A 14,472-nucleotide genomic window follows, 5' to 3' on the forward strand; every position below is an offset into this window, starting at 1 on the left:
ATAGATTTGGATCCGGAAGGGAACTTAAAGGTCATTGAGTCTAACCTCGCCCCCCCCCCCCAATCCTCCCATTTTACAATTGAAACTGAGGCCCACAGAGGTGAAGGGATTTACCCAGGATCTCACAGCTTAGTAACTGCCTGAAGTAGAATTTGAATCTAGGTCTTCCTGACTAACAGAAAGGGCAGAACTAGAACTCAGAAGTCTTCTTTACACTGAGCTAGAGAGCTCTTTCTATTATACCATCTTTATTGAAAGTATTCAGCCTTTTTGATTGATTTATTTCTTGATCATGAGTAGAACAAAAAGGCATATGTTTTATTCCATTTTTAAAGTAGCACTTTCCACATAGTTAATACTGTTTGTAATGAATAACATTGATGTTATTGTCAGTAATTATATTATGAAAAATCACATAAAATGATTGCCTAACTTATTTTTGGACAGCAATAGGAGAAGGGAATCAGCATTTATATAATTGCCTACTATTTGTCTGGCACTGTGCTAAGCACTTTTACAAATATCTCATTTGATCCTTACAACAACCCCACAAGCTAAGTACTATTATTATCCCCATTTTTGAGTTGAAGAAATTGGGTCAAACAGAGGTTAAATGACTTTCCTAGAGTCACACAATTAGTGTCTGATGTCAGCTATGAACACAAGTCTTACTAATTCCAGGCCAGACCAAGCAAGGGCTTCATCCACCAGCTGCCTCTGCAGGCTTTCAGTTTCATTATTTAGGGAACTCTCAGATAAAGAAACTATAAATTCAGGCTGGCACCTTCTTTAAAACTGAGTCATTTTAAGGAAACAACATTTAGGCATACTCTAGTCAAAAGTGTGTGGACCTTTACTTGGGTAATTCAGTCAAAAACCTTTTTGAAGTTCTGTTATTTGCTGGAGCTGTGTTACTCAATACAGTATAGGAGCTATTTGTAGGCCAAGATTACACGTTACATATTTTAATCAGAGCTACAGCTGCACTTTGGGGACCAAGACAAGTCATTGTAAGTTTTATAATTTTTTTTTTTTGCCTTTTGGAGGGCAATCGGGGTTAAGTAACTTGCCCAAGGTTACACGGCTAGTATTTTTGTGTGGGTGTTAAGTGTCTCAGGCCAGAACCGAACTCAGGTTCTCCCAACTCCAGGACCGGTGCTTTACTCACTGCGCCACCTAACCGCCCAAGTTTTATAATTTTTTAAAACAAATTCTGGGGGCTTTTGAAAAAAGTTACTTAAATTGGCTTATTAAGGAACCTTAAATCATGTGAATATTAAATCCTTAACTAACCTCATTTAGCCTCAGTTTATTGAATTCTTCTATCCCACTTTCCATTTTAATTTATAGAAAACAGTATGGTGGAAGGGGACTAAGGAAAGATTTCTCCAGTTTGCTAGATTCCATAAAGCCTTTCTTCCAAGTATATGCTTTGGGATGTATATTAATGCATAATTCCCTATCACGAGAAGGAAAATGTGACTGATTGTCCTTTGTGCTTTTATGAGAAAAGAACAAATGTGGTTGCTTCCCAGGCAAAATCCCTTCTGTGAGAAGTTTCTTCATATTGATTCACATAAAGTAGATATTTACTGACTCCTGAATAAATTCTGAAGTCTGTCTGATCAAAAGACATACATTTCCAATATTCACTGAATATACAACTTTAAGAATAGGTAGATGAATGAAGCTATGTATTTGAACTACCACAATCTTATGTCTTCTATATTCATCTTAAGAATTCGGGAACCATGGATTACCAGGCACTAAAAATAATAATGATTGAAACACTGATAATTATGACTGATAACTAATATTTGTGAACCACCAGAATAACATATATTTTTTTCATAAGAGACACCATTTGTTTGTTAGACACTTACACCAGGAGGGGAATAGGGAAACATAGAGTTGCAAAATTGGTTTCATAATTGCTAAAATTCACTAAAAGGTCATAATTGATGCATAACAAACAAGTAACTATTCTAAGACACAAAACCTATAGAAAGCTATTGGTCTTTCCTAATTTTTAATGAAATGATAGCAGTTTTGTAAATGAAACTAAGAATTCCTAAGGATTTCCTAAGACTCTAATCATGCTCAGAATCAACTCATTCCACTGACTTCTTCCATTTATAATATTGCCATTAAACTACCTTTCAACAACTGATGTGATATCTAATTGGATTTGGAGTCAGAGGAACTGGGTTTGGATCCTGCTTTCACATATATCCCACCTGTGTGGCCCTGGGTAAATTGCTTCTCTTCTCTAGACCTCAGTTTCCTCAACTATAAAAAAAAAAATTGGGTAGAACTAGATAAACCTTTCCTAGTGCTGAATCTATGATCTATAATGCTATGATACCAAAAAGGACACAATTAAATATTAAAGAGAATGTTCAGGAATGGGACATTTTACTTAATTTAAGTTTCTCCATAACTTGGTATTAACTAGAAAGTTTTTGTTGTTGTTACAAGTAGAAAATCTGTGAAAAATTGAAAAATAGATTATGCTTTTGTGTAGTGTGCTATAATAAAAAGAATTCATTATTTGATAAATCAGTATCTCATACTGCCTTGGGAAAGATTGGTCTTCATTTTGAACATAAATTTTCACTGAACAGTAGTAAATAGAAAAGATATAAAGTTGATTATATGACCACAGGGGCTTGGAGGCCTTTAAAACATAAAATAAATCATTGAAATGAGTTTTTTTGATGTGATTTTCCTTTTTCACTTAAAAGTTAATTGTAGTAAAAAAAAAGTCTAGTTCATTAAGGATTCCATTAGCTGGTTTGTGGTTGATTAAGGGCTTATTTACACATGAAAGCAATCAGAGTACTTTGGAAGGATGATATTATGTTAGTCCAATTTATTATTTTGCTTTTATAACTTGGATAAATGTGATAATCTCATTTTAAGAATACAGGTCTTAACATTAATGGACTGTTGGTAGAATTGTGAACTGATACAATCATTCTGCAGAGCAATCTGGAACTATGCCCAAAGAGTTATAAAGCTGTGCATACCCTGTGACTCAGCAATACAACTACTATATCTGTATCCCAAGAGATCAAAGAAAAGGAAAAGGAACTATCTTTACAAAAATGTTTATAGCAGCTCTTTTTGTGGTGTCAAAGAATTAGAAATTGAAGGGATATCACCTATTGGAGAATGGCTGAACAAGTTGTGGTATATGACTGTGATGGAATACTAGTGTGCTATATGCAATGATGAGGGGGTGGTTTCAGAAAAAATATGGCAAGATCTATATGAACTGATGCAAAGAGAAGTAAGCAGAACCAGGAAATATTATACATAATAATGGCAATATTGTACAATGATCAACTGTGAATGAGGAATACAATGACTGAAGACCATTCTGGAGGACTTATGATGAAAAATACTGTCTACTCCTAGAGAAAGAACTGATAGAGTCTAAATGCAGATTGAAGCATAGTTTTAAAAAATTTCTTGGTTTTTCTGGGGGGTCTGTTGTAACATGATTTATATGAATATATGTTTTGCATGACTACACATGTATAATCTATATCAAATTGCTTGTCTTCTCAAGGAGAGGGGAGGAAAAGGAGGGAGGGAGAGAATTTGAAACAAACAAAAAAACCAAATCTTAAAAACTGTTTTTTACATGTAACTGAGAAAAAATAAAACAATTAAAAAAACCATTAGCCAAGTATATTATAACAAACCATTGATGGGATAGAAATCTCACAATACATGGGAAAGTGTCTAGAAAAACTTAAATTGTTGCCAAGATTTGATTCCAATTAGTAGAATTTTTAATAAATGTAGCTGAAAGGATAACAAAAATTTTTTTTGTTTTCATATGTGCCTTAGCTTTACTTTCAGAGCTCTGTCCTTGTTTATAAGTAGGGCAGACGGATCAATAAATTGCATTATCAAACAGCACGTCTGACATATTTGTCAAAAGGTGTTAGCTGGTTGCTATGACTTCCACCTAGGGCGGTTTATAGTGGGGAATGGAAAAGAGGCCATTCTGGCCTGCAGCAAATCATATAACATACTCCTTATCCTTCTCAGTCCACAAAGTATTTTTATACAAAAGAAAATAAGGTAAAATCCCCATTGTACTTTGAATGTCTCTGATGGTATGTCAGATACTGCCTAGAACTATAGTTATTTATGTACATGCCTTATCTCTTCTTTTTGATAAGAAAGGAATGGTGTCTTCCCCACTTTAGGATTATGGGATTTAAAGCTGGAAGACACCTTAAAGATTATCAGGTTCTGGGGTTCTTAATCTTTTTGGGGATCACAGACCCCTCTGGTGGTAAGCCTGGTGAAGCCCATGGACCCTTTCTCAAATAATGTGTTTAAATAATTGAAGGAAATACTCAATTTCGGTTAGATGTTAATGAAAATTAAAATGAAATTTTTTTTCCTACCTAAAGCCCTTGAAATCTATATCCATGGACCTCTATGGGGTCTGTGGGCCCTTGGTTAAAACTCTGAATTTAGTTCAATCCGCTTATTTTAGAGATAGAGAAACTTATTATTTGTTTAAATCAACACAGGTCAAAAGTGGCAGTTGGAATTTGAATTTGGATGCTCTGACCTCAAATCCAGGATTTTTTGTACTATATTCTGTTGAATCTTTTTCCAGCTCTTGCAGGACTTGGGATATATTTTGGCCTATAAAGCCCACAATAAATATCTGTTGAATTGAATTTATATCAGAGCCAGTCTTGAAGGGGAAAAGTAAGCAAATATACATGAGTCTCATCTCTCTGTCTCTCTCTCTCTCTGTCTCTGTCTCTCTCTTTCTCTTTCTGTCTCTGTCTCTCTCTGTTTCTGTCTCTCCTGTCTTGCTCTCTATCTCCCCCCTAGTATACCTATCTCATTTTATGCATGAGGAGAGACCCATCTCTTCTCTCATCAGCTTTCTTCCTTAATCACTAACCAGCACCAACACTGTTGGCAATTTACCCACTTTCCCTTCCTTTCCCCCAACCCCCTACCCCATGATTAAGGTCCAATGTTATTTCAATAAACTTTAGGGATGGCTCTGATCCTAGTATCACAGATACTTTACAAGATGTTTTTAAATGTATGTTTATAGTATTGTTTAATTGTTTTATCAAGTCACACTTGACTTGATAGTTTTACTATCTTTGGCCATAAAGTGTCAGGAGATTGCTATCCCAATAATAATGATATAAGTCACTGCTGTTAATAATAAGATGGTTAAGATAATTCAGAAGGTAGTTATTTGTAAGTTAGAGTAATCCTTTCAAGTGCACCTTTCTGATGATGCTTACATAGTTTTGTCATTAGCACTGTTACCTGATGTTAATGTGATGTTTCCTACCTCTTATCACAGATTTAGAGGCAGAAGGAACTTAATGCTGTCATCTAGTCCCACCCTCTCATTTTATTTTATTTATTTATTTTGCTTTTTTTGAGGGGGAAGTCAGGGCAATTGAGGTTAAGTGACTTGCCCAAGATCACACAGCTCTTAAGTGTTACGTGTCTGAGGCTGGATTTGAACTCAGGTCCTCCTGACTCTAGAGCCAGTGCTCTATTCACTGTACCACCTAGCTGCCCTGTACCCTCTCATTTTACAGATGAAGAAAGTGAGTCCCAGAGAAGTTAGTGACATATCTAAAGTTATCCAGATACTGTGGTAAGGGGCAGACCTGGAATTTGAACCTAGGGCCTCTGACCCCAAATATGTGGTTCCTTCCAGTACATCCCACTGTCTATATGTTTCCAACAAATGTATACTACCAATTTATAATGTAAAATGAATACTGGTAATGGTAATCCAGGAGGTATTATTATTATAGATTATTATTAATGATAATAATATGCTTCAACATTTTGAGGATCTATGAATTCATCAATGTAAGTCCTTCTCTTGAAACCCCTCTTTGGTTTGGCAGATGGTCTTTGAAGAGGTTAGGGTTAGGGGTTAGGTGTCTCCATAAAATGATGATGTATAGGGTTAGGGGTTCTCGAGACCCCAAAATACCAACATGCTGGGTCCTTCCAAATGAATTCGACTCAAGTCTTCTCTCAGCCAAAGAAAAGCAAAGTTTATTAAAAGTTTGCCATATTTGGTAGACTCTTAAGGAGCTTCGATATCTGTAAGACTTGTATTGGAAAATTCTATAGCACTTTCACACACATGGAGACAAGATGGGGTCTTATACACAGAAGGGTTGTGGGAGGAATCTAGGGGTGGCCTAGAGGAGGAGTTTGGGGAGGGTCTTCAGGAGGAGTCAATGAGGTCAGACTTCAATAAATGAGTGATTAAGGGTAGGAAGTTGCTGGACAAAGGAGGTCTAGAGATTTGGGCAGAGCCACAATGAAAGGCATATGGTCTTATGCAAAAGCCTCATCATTGGAAAGATCCAATCAGAGTTCAAGGGGGTCCCCAGAGCCTGTACCTCAAAGATTCAAGGAGAGCTCAAGAGGGTTCCCAGAGCCTGTACCTCATCAGTCTTCTAGAATTGCTGTGGCCAGAATCAACATTACCCTATTGATAACCAGGTTATGAACCTCTTTGAGCTTAGTTAGGTTATGTTTAGAAGAGTAGGCATATAGTATATTGACAGGACCACTTATTGGGGCCTGCTTACAGCTTGTATAGCCTTTGAGAACTCAGGGTCTCCTCCATATTATAATGACAGGTATTAAAGTAAGACTTTTGTGGATATCAACATATCTCACATTTATATAGTGCTGTATAATTCACATGAGGTAGTCTATGTTATGTATGCAGGTCTGGTTAATGTATAAAACTTTATTATATAATATGAGCATTTTAGGGAGTTCAGCAATTATTTAGAACAGAGATGTCAAATTCATGGTCTGGGGGAAAACTTCTGGTCTAGTCTAAACCAGATTAAAATGTTATTGGAAAATGTTTAACAAAATAAATAAAAATACAATGGAACATACATAATGTTAATTTGTGGTTTTCTAAATCAATATATGGCCAGCAGGGACATTTCTCTTTTGAGTTTGACACCACTGATTTAGAACAATCTCCTACCCTATGCAAGGATCCCTTCTACAACATCACTGACAACTGGAAATCCAGTCTCTACTTGAATACTTCAGTTGTCCAAGAACTTACTACCACATAGCAAGACTTCCTATTGTTTTATAGGAATCATTGTTATAAAGACTGACCTCATAGTGAATCAAAATCTGGTTGTCTAGAATTTCAACTGACTGATCCAAGTTCTGCCTTCTAGACTTATTTTTTTTTAATTTTATTTATTTATTTTATTCTGGACTTAAGAAATAAAACAAGCATTTCTGTAACATGGTAGAATAGGAGAAAAAATATTATATATGCTCTAAATAACAGCCCTTTAAAAATTAAACACATTTGTCATGTCCTCTTTTTTTCCTTCTTCCCCTTTTTCCCTCACCAAAATATTATGTTCTTCAGCTTAAACACATTTAGCTCCTTCAACCATTTTCTTTTTTTGCTTTTTGGAGGGCAATTGTGGTTAAGTGACTTGCCCAAGGTCACATGGCTATTTTTTGTGTTAAGTGTCTGAGTCCGGATCTGAGCCCAGGTCCTCCTGACTCCAGGGCCGGTGTTCTGTTCACTGCTCCACCTAGCTGCCCCTGCCTTCAACCATTCTTTCTTTCTTTCTTTTTTTTTTCCTTTTGGGGGCAATCGGGATTAAGTAACTTGCCCAAGCTTACACAGCTAGTTTTTTTGTGTGGGTGTTAAATGTCTGACACCGGAACCAAACTCGGGTCCTCCTGACTCCAGGGCCAGGGCTTCAACCATTCTTAATGTGAATGAATGAATAAAAAATAAAAATTTGAGTACCATCCTACATACCAAGCACTGTATTAAACTTGGGGGATACAAATAGAAAAGAAAGATAATCCCTACCCTCAAGGAACTTAACATTCCAATAAGGGAGACATAGGAAAGTGGGGGCCATTAAGACATGGGAGTAACATGGATGGTGAGTGGGGGTTTAGGAGAGTTTGACATGCCCTTGCTAGTAACAAAGGCAGTACTGATTTGATTATGGTTCCCAGAAGAAAATAGGGAATGTTGAGGGAAGGTATACATGTTATAATGCAGAATGATGGCAAGAAGATGGCAGGAGGAGTATGTGAAACATGTCTGGGACCAGCTATAGTCATGTGCATTTGTGCTCACCAATGAAGGCAACTTAGGCTAGGGGGTGAGAAAGCTGAGCAGATTCAGTTCCTGAAGCCATGATCACTGGAGGCCTCGGGTGGGGGGTGGGAGGGTCCTCAAAGTGCAACCTAGGAGGGTGAATGACAAGAAGATGGCCAGGGTGGAACCATTTCCAGTCTCTTTGATATGTGGGTCACATTTTTCTGGATATATTCCAGTATTTTAATTTACTTTCTAAGATGTAGTAGCAGAATTAAATGTAGTTTTACAGATATGGTTAAAGTATTTCAGAATACAGTAGGTATTGACCTTAGGGCCACATATGGCCTCAAGGTCGCAGGTTCCTCACCCTTGCCCTAAATATTATACTCCTATTAATGTCATCAAACATTCCATTAACCTTCTTTTTTGGTAGTCATGTCACATTGCTGGCCACATTTTTGCTGTCAAATAAGACCCCAAAGATTTTTCCTCAGGAGTAGAAGGAAGGAAACAAGCATTTATTGAGTATCAAATATGTGCCAGGCACTATGTTAAGAGTTTCATAATTATTATCTCATTTGATCCTCATGGTGATCCTGGGAGGCAGGTGCTATTATTACCCCCATTTTACAGGTGAGGAAACAGAAGCAGACTCCCATTGAATGATTTGCCCAGGGCCAGAATGCTAGTAATTATCTGAGGCTGAATTTGAACTCAGGTGTTCCCAACTCCAGGCTCAGCATTCTATTCACCTGGCTGCAGCACAAATGGCCATCAGTCGAGATATCCTTTGATTCTCTAAAACTGACATGCATCCTGACTTGTTTTTTCAGTCCATCCTTCCAGCTTGTCAAGATCCATTTTTCTTCCCATTCTGTTGTAGCTTTTCCTTCTCCACTTGGTTTCATCTACTAATTTACTAAGTAATATGTCTTCAGTATCTGCATCCAAGTCATTAGCAAATTTGTTAACTAAGGGAAAACCAAGTACAGAGCCCTGCAGACATTCTTTCAGATGGTCATCAATTCTTTTTGGATCAACACTCTTTGGACATGATTGTTTAATCAAACATGGACATCCAGCCCACATTTCTTCATTTTGTTCACAGAGTTATCTCAAGAGGCTTTGTCCTCTCATCATTTTTTTTGCCTTGTATTTTCCTATACTACAATCCACTTATACACCATCATTTAAGACCTTGATAATTTAAATGTTTTATAAAGCTGCATTTTAGACATTTAAAATATAATAGCAAATAACTGCTGATGTGATCTTCATCATCACTTTTATCTTGAAGCCATGATTACTAACATTCCATGAAACTTTAAAAAGTTGGGGAGGGAAGACTTACCATACATGAACAGATTTTAGTGTTGTAATCAAATAAAATCTGACATATGTAATGCATAATTATTGTTATGCTGCACAGTAATTAGGCATAACTGGTAAACAGTTCACATAAATGACTATAATTAAAAGGACTGTAATTAGTATTACTTTTACACAGTCAGACAAGACATTTCTGGGGTCAGCTAGGGAAATATGAAAAGGGATCTGGGTGGAGTAGGAAGTTAGCCTCTTTGAAGATAACTTTACCTATAACCTAGTGGAACTCACATGGTGGGCCTTCTTGTTTATATCATACAAAAGATGTCTATCCAGAAAATGAGTGCCAGAGACTTTCTTCCTTCTTAGTACCTCAGGCCCCTGCCTGGTTAAATCAAGGAGAGAGAGGAATACTGCTCTATTCTTCTACATCTCAACTTAAAAGGATATGCTCAGACAAGCCAGACAGTGGTGGAACTACCATGTTATATTTGAAATATATGTGGATATATATATATATATATATATATATATATATATATATATATATTACGTGTGTGTGTATCTATATATATCTATAGATATATATGGAGAGAGAGAAGAAGAGAAATCCACCCCTCAAAACCCAAACCACCAAGCTACATTAGTGGAAACAAAAGTAAAAAATAAAATAAAATAATATAGAATGAGTCAGATTTGGAGAGCTCAAGTAGACTCCAAGCAGTACAGCAATCATGATAGGCCAAGTTAAGTTTATGGAACTATAGCAAGACAAAATAGTTATTAAGTTAAATACCATATAGCTCTGGGATGTGGAGTTTTCTATTACTTGGATCTTCCATTACATAACTTCCATTACATTATTTCTGAATTTTCTTCCCTACCTCCTTTACCCACCCCCTTCCCCAAAATAAACCCTAGAAAATGTACTTTTGAGGTCTACAATGTGAGGGGAAGAAATTATTGTATACTTAACACTTGGAAGGTACCTCAGAGGGCAGCTAAACCTAAAGCTTGACAAAATTAAATTTGCTTATAATGTCCCAAAGGAAGTCATACAGAATTTTTGCTGATTCATTGCTCCATTGATTTCCACTGGTGGAACTCATAGATTACTAAGGTAACCCATTTGAATACTCTAATTGTTAGAAAGTTGAGGTTTTTTGTTAGTTTGGTTTTTTGAATGTTGAGCCAAATTTCTCTATTGCAACTTTTACCCACTGTTCCTAGCTTTGCATTCTGGAGCCAAGGAGAACCAATTTAATCCCTCTTCCACATGGTAGACTTTCAAATATTTGAAATAGTTTTATTTAATCTCTGTTGGAATCAATATAAACACCTTGAGGGCAGGGACTGTTTTCCCCTTGTCTTTGCAGCCTCAGTACCTACCACAGTACCTGGTGCAAAATAAGCATTTAATGTGTTGAATTGAATTGAGTGTCATGTGGGCAACAAATGACTGAATAAAATCCACACTTTGCACAAATCTCAACTGCAAACCTCAAAAAAAAGGGGGGGATTACATACCAGAAATGGAGTAATTTCACTGATTCCACAAATAGGACAGAACCACCCCACCCTACCCCCTCATATAAAGTAAACATTATACTTGAATATTTAGGGGTCTCACTCAATACCTCTTTCTGCCCTTAGACTTCATATGCCTAAAACCATGAACTCAAGCAAACTCTTGGACTTGTGGATGTGGCCCAGCTACAGGGTTCCCCCTGAGTACAGTGACTTTTCTTGAGTGCCACCTCTGCCTCATTGTGAAAGAAGTGGCAGACATTAACTGTTCATGCCTGTGATGGAAAGAAAGGGGAAGAACTCAAGCCTGCTGAAAATGTTTTCAGATTCAGGTTACACAGGCAAAAGAGGGGCAGCTAGGTGGCACAGTGAATAGAGCACCGGCCCTAGAGTCAGAAGGACCTGAGTTCAAATCTTGCCTCAGATACTTGACACACTAGTCTAGCTGTGTGACCTCAGCCAAGTCACTTAACCCCAACTGCCTTGCTTTCCCCCTCCCAAAAACAAAACAAAATAAAAACAAAAACAGGAAAAAGAGTACTAGGTCTGATAACAAGGGGACTAGAAAACAAGATGAATCAAGTCCTTTCCTCCAAGAGGTTATTCATAGCAAGGCCCAGGAAGGCTGGCCCCTATATCTCCAACAGAGACTGAGGTCATGAACTGCCAGCCTAAGGACTCTGAGCACCAGTGGAAGGAGCAAAGCTAAAAAGTGAGAATAATTGAAAATCCAAGAAAAGAGCTAAAACATCAAAAATAAAAAGAGAAAAAGCCTAAATAAAAGTCTAGTTTAGAAGCAGATAAGCCAACAAAGAACTTCCCCAAAAGAAACCAAAGTAATTTAAACAAATATCATAATATTTGACAAAATAAGCCAATATTACCTGATGAAAACATGAATGAATGAATGAATGAAAAAATATGGCAGATAGAATCTTGTGAACTCCCCAGAGATTATGGAACAATAAAAAGAAACTACAGAATGGCTCAAAAGATAAATAAAATTCATAAAATAATTGAACTGGGCTGAAACAGAGTTCTTTTTGACCCAGTGTTCATTTAATATTCTCATTTACTACATTCTCCTTCCTTCTATGCTAAAAAACTCCATCACAAGAATCTACCAGCACTACCAATTAAAAATATTTGTTTAGATTAATAATTCCATTTGGTATTGTATAAAGAGAAATAGACAAGAGTATAATAGCTGACTTTTAGTGCTTTTAATTTCATGAAGCACTTTATACATCCTGTGTAACGGCAACTCTGTGAGGTCATTTTATAGGTATTATTCTCATTGTTAAAGATAAGCAAACTGAGTTTAGGGAGGCTGTTACTCAATCTGACTAGTAAGAGTCAGAAGCAGAACTTGAATGCAGGTCTTCCTCCTTCCAAGTGCAGTTCTCTTTTACCCTCTAGAACCCTTCCCATTTCTGTCAGGGTACCAGCAGACTTCTAGTTTCAGAGGAATGAAACCCTTAGAATGAACTTTATTTATTTTTTTGTTCTGTCCTCTCTATCTAATCTCTCACCTAGTTGTGTTGTTTCTTCATTCAAAAAGTCTCCAGATCTTTTCCTTTCTATTCTCACGGCAATCACTGGTAGGCTTCACCAATTACATCTGGATTATTGCTATGGCTTCTTAGCTGGTTATGCCTTTTAAGTTGCTCTTCTTCCCTTAATCCATCCCACATATTGATGACTAACAAATCTTACTACTGAACTTAAATATTAAAACATTACCTTCTTCATATCACTTACCTGCTCAAGAACCTATGGCCTACCATAGTTAAGTTAAATTCCTTTGATGGGTTTTCAATGTTTTCATAAATCTGGCCCTACCCTAGCTATTCAATCTTGTTTCCTATTACACCCCCAAATACAATATGAACTCTAGTCAGGCTGGTTTTCTTAGTATTTCCCAAAATAACGTGCTCATTCTTACCTCTCTGCCTTCATTCATTTTATTTTTTCTTTCTGGATTTTTTTCATTCTCCCCTGGGCCTATCACAAGCCTAAGAATTCTTCAAGATGCAGATAAGTTTCTCTTTTTTCCTCAAAAAAAAAAAATTCCCTTCTTTCTTCCTATTCTTCCATATAAAGTCATAGAATTCCAGAGATGGAAGGGACTTTGGATAGTAATCAAATTACATTTATTAACAAACACTGGGATGGCTGGATCTTTCTCTAGGTGCCCCCCATAACCATGAGTGTGGGCTACATCTCTATCAGCTTCCGTGGGCCAAGGACCGTATCTATGTGATGATTCTCACCCCTGGCCTCTAACCTCACCTCACCAGCTGCCTGTTGTACATGTTGAACTGAACCTTCCTAAGGTAACACAAACTTAACATGTCCAAAATAAAACTCATCATCTTTTCCCCAAATCCACCCCTCTTCTTATTTTCCCTATTACTCTTCTCCTAGTCACCCAGTCTCAGAATTTTAACCTCATCCTCAGCTCCTTACTCTCACTCACTCCATATATCCAATGTTTCTAAGTCTTGTCATTTCAACATTCACAATATGTCTCATATAAATCATCCCTTTCTCTCCACCACCCTAGTGCAAGCCTTAATCACCTCACCCTTGGACTGTTGCAATAGCCTTCGGGTTGGCCTCCCTGCTTCAAATCTCTCCCCAGCCCATTTCGTCCTCCATTCAGCTACCAAACTCAAATGTCTCCAGGATCAAATGTAAAATCCGCCATTTCCAAGACCCTGTTGTTCAGCTATATCCAACTCTTCATGACCCCATTTGGGGTTTTCTTGGCAGAGATACTAGAGTGGTTTGCTATTTCCTTCTCCAGCTCATTTTACAGATAAGGAAACTGAGGCAAATAGGGTTAAGTGACTTGTCCAGGATCACACAGCTAGTAAGATGAATCTTCCTGTCTCCAGGTCTGGCACTCTATCCACTGTGCCATCTAGCTGCCCTTCTAAGACCCTCTCTCCCTCCCCCCAATTAGTGCCTTCCCTCTGAGATTTCTCCCTTTTACATTGTATATATATCTTTTATGCATATATTTGTTGTCACCTCTTATAAGGAGAGCTCCTTGAGGGCAGGCTCTATGTTTTTGTCTTTCTTTGTATCTGAAGCGCTTAGCACAATACCTATCAAATAAAACAAGTACTTAAACACAGGTTGGCTGGCTGTAAGACAAACCCTGCTCTCATGGAGCTTACAGTCTACCAGAGGGACACAACTTGTTTACAGATAAATAGACATAACCGGTAGGTGCAGCAGTGGCAAGAAGAAAGGGTCAGCAAGTACTTACCTCCTCCCTCCTCCCCTCTGGAAGGTTCAGAGTTGAATCCTTCCAGGCCACACCTATCTCTTCCCTTGGGGTGTTTTCAGGGTGTAACCTTCTCTTTGGTCATAATTCTTTCATCCAACCCCCACCTCTCTTCCATCTAGGGCTGGAGATTTAATCAGTCCTACTCTGTTAAAACAATTAGCTCACTTTTAGCTTATGC

The 14,472-nt window shown here is 37.4% G+C and overlaps 1 protein-coding gene across 1 annotated transcript in view; it reads right to left on the bottom strand.

The window, feature by feature from the left end:
* The window catches only part of TJP1 (tight junction protein 1), a 206,317-nt gene extending 191,995 nt beyond the window's left edge, over positions 1-14,322 (bottom strand). The window contains exon 1 of the mRNA XM_069098435.1: positions 14,274-14,322. The gene's annotated coding sequence lies outside the window, so the exon portion shown is untranslated. The remainder of the gene's footprint in view (positions 1-14,273) is intronic.
* Positions 14,323-14,472: the final 150 nt, after the last annotated feature.

Source organism: Petaurus breviceps, unplaced genomic scaffold (assembly GCF_028583685.1).
Source record: "Petaurus breviceps papuanus isolate PSGF00001 unplaced genomic scaffold, PetGlider_PUasm1.0 37, whole genome shotgun sequence".
Classification (NCBI taxonomy): Eukaryota; Metazoa; Chordata; class Mammalia; order Diprotodontia; family Petauridae; genus Petaurus; species Petaurus breviceps.